The sequence below is a fragment of the Mytilus californianus genome, unplaced genomic scaffold, assembly GCF_021869535.1.
Source record: "Mytilus californianus isolate M0D057914Y unplaced genomic scaffold, xbMytCali1.0.p SCAF_9, whole genome shotgun sequence".
Lineage (NCBI taxonomy): Eukaryota > Metazoa > Mollusca > Bivalvia > Mytilida > Mytilidae > Mytilus > Mytilus californianus.
This window is the reverse complement of record NW_026262745.1, coordinates 61,883,431-61,893,058: the sequence shown is the minus strand read 5'-3', so window position 1 is coordinate 61,893,058 and position 9,628 is coordinate 61,883,431. Positions and strand designations below refer to the sequence as shown.

General features: G+C 40.0%; 1 long non-coding RNA gene across 1 annotated transcript; it reads left to right on the top strand.

Annotated features, from left to right (window-relative positions):
• The first annotated feature begins 6,400 nt into the window (after nt 1–6,400).
• LOC127716213 (uncharacterized) lies at nt 6,401–6,783 on the top strand. Its single transcript, XR_007988812.1, has 2 exons — nt 6,401–6,486; nt 6,711–6,783. It is a non-coding gene; the product is annotated as an uncharacterized LOC127716213 (long non-coding RNA).
• The last annotated feature ends 2,845 nt before the right edge of the window (nt 6,784–9,628 follow it).

The following is a 9,628-nucleotide window of genomic DNA, read 5'->3' as shown; positions in this document are numbered from 1 at the left end:
GACCTCACGGAAAGGGGTCATGAAGCATTCACAGAGAAACGTGACAAGTTCTGTCAGGAGCTAGAGGCCCTCTGGTCAGATCTAGAATTCCAGTTATTGGAAGTGACCACGCCTCCTAACGAACTCCAGCAACTGCTAACAGCACAGGACAAAATTGTACAAGCCTGTACTAATTATCGCAGGCTCACAGACGAGTACCTGAAATTTCTAAAAAAATACCAGAACGCTGGACAGTCTTAAAGACATTGATACTTGTAATCTTTCAACAGATATTCGACTGTCCAAAGTGGACCTGGCAATTGAAACATTACATGAGCATCGCCTCACCCTAACAAAGGCTAAATCCACCAGAACGAAGGCATCTAAGGGTAAGAAAACATCACACAGTGGGAGCTCAAACGTCTCTGATATGTCAAGCCTAGCACGGAGGAAGCGTGCCAAAGCAGAGGCTGCTGAGTCTAAAATTGCCTTTGCCGAAAAACATACGCTGATCCTTAAACAGGAGGCCTTATTAGAAGAACAAGCTCTGTTCAGACAGACGGAAGTCAAAGCCGAAATGGAGCAAGAAGCCATCCAAGCAGAACAGGAGGCCGCTCAAAGAAAAGCTCAATTAGAACAGGAAGCCGCTCAAAGAAATACTCACGAAATACGCAGGAAAGCTCAATTGGAACAAGAGGCTGCGCGTGTAAGCCGGAAAAGAGCTGAACTAAAGGCCAATTTGAACCTTCTAGAAGCACAGAAAGAAGCTGCCGCCGCTGAAGCCGAGGCTCGTATCCTAGAGTACGATGACAGCCAAGCGCTAGACGATCTCCCTGACGAGACGGAAGACCCGCTCCAACGTGTGCAAGACTTTGTTAATAAACATCCTGAACCAACTGCCATACAGGAAGTGACAGCCCCTCAACAGAAAAAACAAACGTCTGTTAAGATTGAGCTAAGTCAAGAAGCGCCAGACTTCGTGCCCTCCGTGACATTGAACCTGCCATCACAGACACCTGCGGTCTTGCCTACACATGCTAAGTCACCGGAAGTTAATGTATTCCCAGATCTTGGAACAATAACTGGCATAGGAAAACAGGGCGTTTCAGAAGAGATCCCTGTTGCATACCAACAACTAAGCGTTTCAGAGAAGATCCTTGCTGAACACCAAAAACAGGGTGTTGCAGAAGAGATCCCTGTTGCACGACAGCAACAAATCAACCCTACGTCGGAGATTACCAGATTTCTCCTACGCAAGGACCTGCTGTTCTCCCGGCTAACAAGCTTTAATGACCGGGCAGAATCCTTCCATACATGGAAAGCCAGCTTTGAAAACTTCACAGACGAATTACAAGTTTCTGACTCTGAACAGATTGACCTATTGATCAAGTGGCTCGGGCCAGAGTCTGCTAAACATGCCATTAGCATAAGAGCGTCGAACGCAAATAATCCTACAAAAGGCATACAAAGGTTATGGCAGAGACTGGATGAGCGATATGGTGCTCCAGAAATGTTGGAGGCCTCTCTCACAAGTAAACTCGTCAAATTCCCTAACTTGACGAACAAAGATAGCGCACGTCTTTATGACTTGTCCGATATTCTATCAGAAATATAGTATCACAAAGAAAATCCCAAGCTGGGATGTTTGCTAGCATATTTTGACTCTTCGTCCGGGATAAATCCTATTGTTGAAAAATTACCATACGGACTCCAAGAAAAGTGGATAACAAGGGCTACAAGATACAAGTCTAAATATGAAGTTGCCTTTCCACCTTTCACAGAATTCTCTGCCTTCATCAGGGAAATTAGCAAAACAAAGAATGATCCTGGGTTCATCTTTGGGTCAAAAGCCACACCAAATACAAAAGGTGCTGCACCAAGGTTCACGTCTCACCCCAAGACTAAAGTTGGTGCTCATAAAACAGCGGTAGAGCAGCAATCTAGAGACGCCAGCAAACAAGGTTTTTGTATTCTGCACAATACAAAGCATTCCTTAAATGAATGTCGAGCGTTCCGAGCCAAGTCAATAGAGGAACGCAAAGGACTTTTGAAACAAAACAATGTCTGTTATAAGTGTTGCGATTCCACTTCAGACAGAAGCCGTGAATGTATGAAACGCATAAGTTGTAAAGAATGTGGAAGTAAACAACACCCTACCGCACTTCACATTACTAGACCACAGCAACCTGCAAGTTCTCAGTCTAGCTCGCCCAAGCAAGCCTATGGCGGGGAGCCTACAGAATCGGCTGAAACTAAGTCAACCTCAGTTAATTCTACCTGTACCGAGATTTGCAAGGATACATATAGCGGGAAATCTTGTGCTAAAATACTACCTGTGAATGTTAATCACAAGAATAACCAGGACAAAGTTATCCGGATGTACGCCATCATTGATGATCAAAGCAACCGGTCACTAGCATCGCCCGAATTCTTCAATCTTTTCGACGTAAAAGACAAACCAGAGAATTATACCTTATCAACATGCTCCGGCAGAGTAGTCACTTCCGGGAAAAGAGGAAGAGGTTTTGTCATGGAATCAATAAATGGAAACGACAAATTTGACCTGCCGGTACTGATAGAATGTGATCATATTCCCAATAATAGGGACGAAATACCTACTCCTGAAGTCACAATGCATCACCCTCATTTAAAAGAACTTAGAGGTAGCATTCCACCGATAGAGGAAAATTGCCAAATTCTTCTCTTAATTAGCAGAGACATTATAGAGGCACACCATGTCCTTGACCAGCGCATAGGACCACCCAGAACTCCATATGCACAACAATTGAAACTGGGTTGGGTTTAGGAGAGACTTGCATTAACAAGCAGCACGTGCCCTATGAACTAAACGTCAAAATAACCAACATTTTACCTACAGGACAACCGTCAACTTTTCAACCATGCACAAGCAAGTTTGACATCCGGGAAAATTACACAGACCCTGTAAAGAAAGATTTACAATCGCCACTCTTTGAAAAAACAAGGGAAGATGATAAGCCTGGAATGTCATATGAAGACAAAATGTTCATGAAGCAGATGGACAACGAATTTGTGAGGGACTCGGAAGGAAGTTGGGTAGCACCGTTACCGTTCCGAGTGCCAACACAGCCATTGCCAAGTAACAGACAACAAGCTCTTCATCGTGCTAATCTGTTAGACGCCAGTCTGAGTAGGAACCCAGTAAAACGGGAACACTTTCTCGCATTCATGAGTAAGATTCTGGACAACAATCATGCAGAGCTTGCTCCACCATTAGACGACAACGAAGAGTGCTGGTATTCACCATTGTTTGGTGTCTATCACCCGAAAAAACCCGATCAGATTAGGGGTGTGTTTGATTCTTCCGCAAAATGTAACGGAGTCTCACTTAACAGCGTCCTGTTAACAGGTCCCGACTTGACCAATGATCTCTTAGGAGTATTGCTGCGTTTCAGGAAAGAAATGGTCGCAGTAACTGCAGACGTTCAACACATGTTTCACTGTTTTGTAGTCAGGAAAGACCACCGAAATTATCTGAGATTTTTATGGCATAAAGACAACGATCTACAAGAGAACCTTGTCGAATACCGCATGAGAGTTCATGTTTTCGGAAATAGTCCGTCACCTGCCGTTGCTACGCTTGGACTCCGAAAAGCAGCTCAGGCATCAGAACAAGAGTTCGGCAGTCACGTGACTAGGTTTGTTACAAGAGACTTCTATGTCGACGACGGTCTTATGTCACGTCCTACAAAAGAGGAAGCTGTTAAGCTCATGAAGGACACACAGCAAGCATTAGCAAAATACGGAAACTTAAGGCTTCACAAGTTCGCCTCTAATTGTGCGGAAGTTATGTCTGCATTTCAAGCCAGTGATTTGGCTTCAAATCTTAAGGATCTAGACTTAGATGTAGACAGCAAACCCCTGCAACCTAGTCTTGGACTCAGCTGGGACGTAAACACTGACAACTTCTTATTCCAATTGTCACCAGAAAACAAACCGATCACTCGGAGAGGAATTTTATCAACAATTAACAGCATCTACGATCCTCTTGGATTTTTGGCTCCAGTGATTATACAAGGGAAACTCCTATTAAGGAAAATAGTATCAGAAACCGTCGATTGGGACCAACCTCTCTCTGATGAGACAGCAGCTAAGTGGAAATCTTTGAGAGATACTCTAACTGCTATTGAAACATTGCGCATTCCATGTACCTACGTGCCTTATCTCAGCAAAACCGCCACAGAGGAGTTAAACGTCTTCTCCGATGCGTCGGAAAAAGCCATAGCAGCTGTTGCATATCTACGCACGACCAACAGTAGTGGTGAACCTAACATGGGATTCATTCTTGGGAAAGCAAAAGTTGCACCTACAAGTGGTCATACTATTCCTCGACTTGAACTATCTGCTGCCGTACTAGCAGTTGAGATCACACAAACCATCGTGGATAATTTAGATTTACACATAGACACCGTGAAATTCTATACAGACAGTAAAGTGGTCTTAGGTTACATCAGTAACGAGACAAGAAGGTTCTTTATCTACGTCGCCAATAGAGTAGAGAAAATAAGGAAATTTAGCTCTCCAAGTCAATAGCATTATGTACCAACCAACCGTAATCCCGCAGATTCGGGAACAAGGTCCGTACCAGCCCACGAAATTCATAGCAGTGAATGGTTATCAGGACCAAGACAACTTCTTTCATCAGAACAGAAGAATTCTGAGGACATATATCAGCTAATAGACCCAGAGGAAGATGGAGAAATCCGTGCAAATGTTAACGTTGCAAAAACATCTGCCACACCTGAGCATAAATGTATCGGAACTGATAGATTCAACCGTTTCTCCAACTGGACATCACTTGTGAGAGCGATAGCCTTTTTGGAACGTTTCTCCCGTTTACACGGGTCAAAACAGGCAGCACCAGTAACTTCTCTGGAAAGTTTTTCGAATGCCGAAAATTTCATCTTAATATCTGCACAACATGAAGTTTACGGAGATGAAATAGATTGCATAAAACGTCAGGAACAAATTCATAAGCGGAGCCCGATGGCTAACCTCAATCCGTTTCTGGACGAAAGAGGACTATTACGAGTAGGAGGCCGTATTGTAAAATCTGACTTAAACCTCCGTGAAAAGAAACCATTGATCGTCCCTGGACGCCATCATATAGCGACATTATTAGTCCGACACAAGATAAAACATCAAGGTCGCCACTTCACAAATGGAGCGATTCGATCCGCAGGATTCTGGATCGTCGGAGCAAAACGCTTGATCTCTTCTATTATTCACAAATGTGTGACATGCCGCAAACTCAGAGGAAAAACTGAGTATCAAATCATGTCTGTTTTGCCAGAGGACCGTCTTGCACCGTCACCTCCGTTTACTAACGTTGGAATAGACACCTTTGGACCCTGGACAATTGTTTCACGTAAAACACGTGGTGGATACGCCCACTCAAAACGTTGGGCAATTCTTTTCACATGCTTAGTGACAAGAGCTGTTCATATCGAACTAATCGAGGAAATGAGCTCTTCAGCCTTCATAAATGCCGTCAGAAGATTCGCCGCTATAAGAGGTCAAGTTAAAATTTTCCGATCTGACCGTGGAACAAACTTTATTGGTGCAATCGACGATTTAAAGATTGACTCAATCAACGTCGAAGATGGACCCTTTAAGAACTTTCTGTACAATTCTGGTACAACTTGGATCTTCAATCCGCCACATTCGTCCCACATGGGTGGAGCCTGGGAAAGAATGATTGGTATCGCAAGGAGAATTCTTGATTCTATGCTTCTAAACGCAGCAGGAAGAAGCCTAACGCACGACGTGCTCAACATACTAATGGCAGAAGTTTCAGCAAAAGTGAACTCTAGACCTCTGGTACCGGTATCGACAGATCCAGAGAATCCGTTAATCTTAACGCCAGCTATGTTATTGACACAAAAGACCGATTACATCTTCACTTCAGATCAGCTTGGAGAATTCGACAAACAGGATCTATGTCTAGCCGAATGGAGACGTGTACAGGCTCTGGCCAGTGTTTTCTGGTCCCGTTGGAGGAAAGAGTACCTGCCGTTACTACAACCACGACGAAAATGGACCGAAGATCGCCGTGATTTCATCAAAGGAGACGTCATTCTCCTAAAGGACAAAACCTTTGCCGTACTCAATGGCCCATAGGCGTTATAGTAAATTCATTTAAGAGTTCCGACGAACATCGTAAATGGAAAAGCCACCATCTACACACGCCCAATCGTAGACATGATTCTTCTCATAGAGAACGATTGTATATAGTTTTTGGAATAGTGATATCAGTTAGACATCAGACGGGGAGTATTCTGTTTCACATTCAATGTTTACTATATGTTTTCATAATCATCCGGAACAAATCGCACTGGACCGATTTCTTACATCACCGTAAGTATTGACTGCCTTAAATTTCTGTGACACCGTCTGCTTCAATATTTCAACACATGTAACATGGACGACATTTAATTTTCTGAGGAAATCGAGACATATCACTGTCAAGTACGTTTTATTCATTTATAAACTGCGATAATTTAATCTGTTTAAGTCCGTTAATTTGGATAAGTGATTTATTAAATGCATACGAGCTGTAAGTTATTTATAACCGAGATTGGAACTGTAAATTCTACTTTCGTTTTCATTTCATTGTTTTGAATATTTGCATATGAACTTTAATATGTTCTTTCATACACATTGTAAGTATTTTTTTTTTTGTTTTATTGCAGTTTACCACAAACAATCTACTGACTACTTGTAAACCTTTCTGGTGGAATATTATAATTACAATTTTCGAAACAAGTTGTGTTCTTTATATATTTGCCGAGATTGCGATACAGTCACCTGGTTAAGCTAGCTGAGTCAGGCTCAGCATACACCATATGCATATTTTTAAATAAAAGAGGGGAGAAAACTGTAATTTGATGTAAGCGCACCCTTTAAACCAATATGTATGTGTTACGACATGCCGCAACTAACAATTAAATAAATATATGTTGTCGATATCTTGTATCGTGTTTGAAAAGTGGTGAAAATAAGCCAAAATCCAAATTTAGAAATGACCTTGACCTTTGACCTTGACCCTATTTTCTTTTTTTTGGACCAAGGACCTCAAATCAAAAGACCCTAGGCCCTTATCACTTATGGTTTACCAATTACAATTACATTTTACTTATTTTAAATACAGAAGGGGAAATAACTCTCATATGGAATTTCTGGACCGCTTCGGTCAAAATTATTCTTAAGATCCTGATGATATAACGAACAAATTGGAGACATAAATTTGTCATAATCTTTTACGGTTGCGAAGGAGATGCGTACACAAGAAAAACAGTGTATGGGGAGATAACTCTTACAATAAAAAGTATTCGGCAAAACAGGGTCAGTTTCAAAATCGCAATAACTGTTCGATATCATACACAAAAAATCTAAGCGACATCTTGCGAAGAAAAAAAGCACCGTCAGAAAAATTGAAGGTCTTTCCACATCAATTTTCTAAATAATTGATAGGAAGCTACTTCTGGTTTACTCAAAGTTATTAATAGCGTCAAAGTATAGATTTCTTCATACTGATTCAATAAATAAATGGTTTCTATATACTTTTGTCTGAAATAAGGGAGATAATTGCCAACTTCCGGTCTCATATGATAGCTTTATTCACACTGATTTCAAAAATATATAGTTTGTATATACTTACGCATGTAATAAGGAAGATAATATGCTATTTCCGGTATATAAAATGCCACTTCCGGTCTCAAATGATAGGTTAACCTATGATAATTCAAAAAATATATGGTTTCTAAGTACTTTTCCATGAAAAAAGTGCAAAAAATACTACTTCCGGTTCACTCAAGGTCACTTCCGGTTTACTTTTTTCAAGGTCATATGTCAACCAACAGTTTGCAAAAGACCCTATGGCTTTATCATGTACCAAGTTGGAGTAATAATCAATTAACCTTAAATTGAATCATTTCAGGGACAATAACTCCTATAAGATATCATTGGATTGTTTCAGACCAAATGTATCATATCTTAATCACAATTAAGCAAACATTTTGCACTAGTTTTTTATTTTGTAATTTTAAAAGTGACAGAGGAGATCAAATAACAAGGAAAAGTCAAAATTTAGAATATGACCTTGACCTTTGACCTTGGCCTCAATTTCATTTAAATGAACCAAGGAACCCAAATCAATATACCTTAGGTCTTTATCACTTACCATTCATGCTATACATTTATATATCCCTTATGTCAAATGCAGAAGGGAAAATAACTCTCATATGGAGTTTACGTATCTCTTCGGTCAAAATTGGACAAAACATCCTGAGGATATAACGAGCAATTTGCTAAAATAAATTTGTCGCTTTCTTTTACGGTTACGGAGGAGATGCACGCACAAGGAAAACAGTGTTCGGGGAGATAACTCCTACAAAGAAAAGTATTCGGTTAAGCAGGGTCAATTTCAAAGGCGCATAAACTGTTCGATATCATATACGAAACATCTAAGCGACATCTTGCGAAACAAAAATTTATCGCAAGAACAAAATTTGGCGGAAGAAAAAAAAAATTAAAAACCAATTGTTCAAAGAACAATTGAAGGTCTTTCCACATCAATTTTCTAAATAATTGATAGGAAGCTACTTCTGGTTTACTCAAAGTTATAAATAGCGTCAAAGTATAGATTTCTTCATACTGATTCAATAAATAAATGGTTTCTATATACTTTTGCATGAAATAAGTGAGATGATTGCCAACTTCCGGTTTAGAAAATGTCACGTCCGGTCTCATATGATAGCTTTATTCACACTAATTCCAAAAACATATAGTTTGTATATACTTATGCCTATAATAAGGAAGATAATATGCTACTTCCGGTTTATAAAATGTCACTTCCGGTCTCAAATGATAGGTTAACCTATGATCATTCAAAAAATATATGGTTTCTAGGTACTTTTCCATGAAATAAGTGCAAAAAATACTACTTCCGGTTCATTCAAGGTCACTTCCGGTTTACTTTTTTCAAGGTCATATGTCAACCAACAGTTTGCAAAAGACCCTATGGCTTTATCATGTACCAAGTTGGAGAAATAATCAGTTAACCTTAAATTGAATCATTTCAGGGACAATAACTCCTATAAGATATCATTGGATTGTTTCAGACCAAATGTATCATATCTTAATCACAATTAAGCAAACATTTTGCACTAGTTCTTTAATTTGTAATTTTAAAAGTGACAGAGGAGATCAAATAACAAGAAAAAGTCAAAATTTAAATTTGACCTTGACCTTTGACCTTGGCCTTAATTTCATTTAAATGAACCAAGGAACTCAAATCAATATACCTTATGTCTCTATCACTTACCATTCATGCTATTCATTTATATATCCCGTATGTCAAATACAGAAGGGGAAATAACTCTCATATGGAGTTTACGAATCGCTTCAGTCAAAAATGGACAAAACATCCTGAGGATATAACGAGCAATTTGGTAAAATAAATTTGTCGCTTTCTTTTATGGTTACGGAGGAGATGCATGCACAAGGAAAACAGTGTTCGGGGAGATAACTCCTACAAAGAAAAGTATTCGGTTAAGCAGGGTCAATTTCAAAGGCGCATAAACTGTTCAATATCATATACGAAACATCA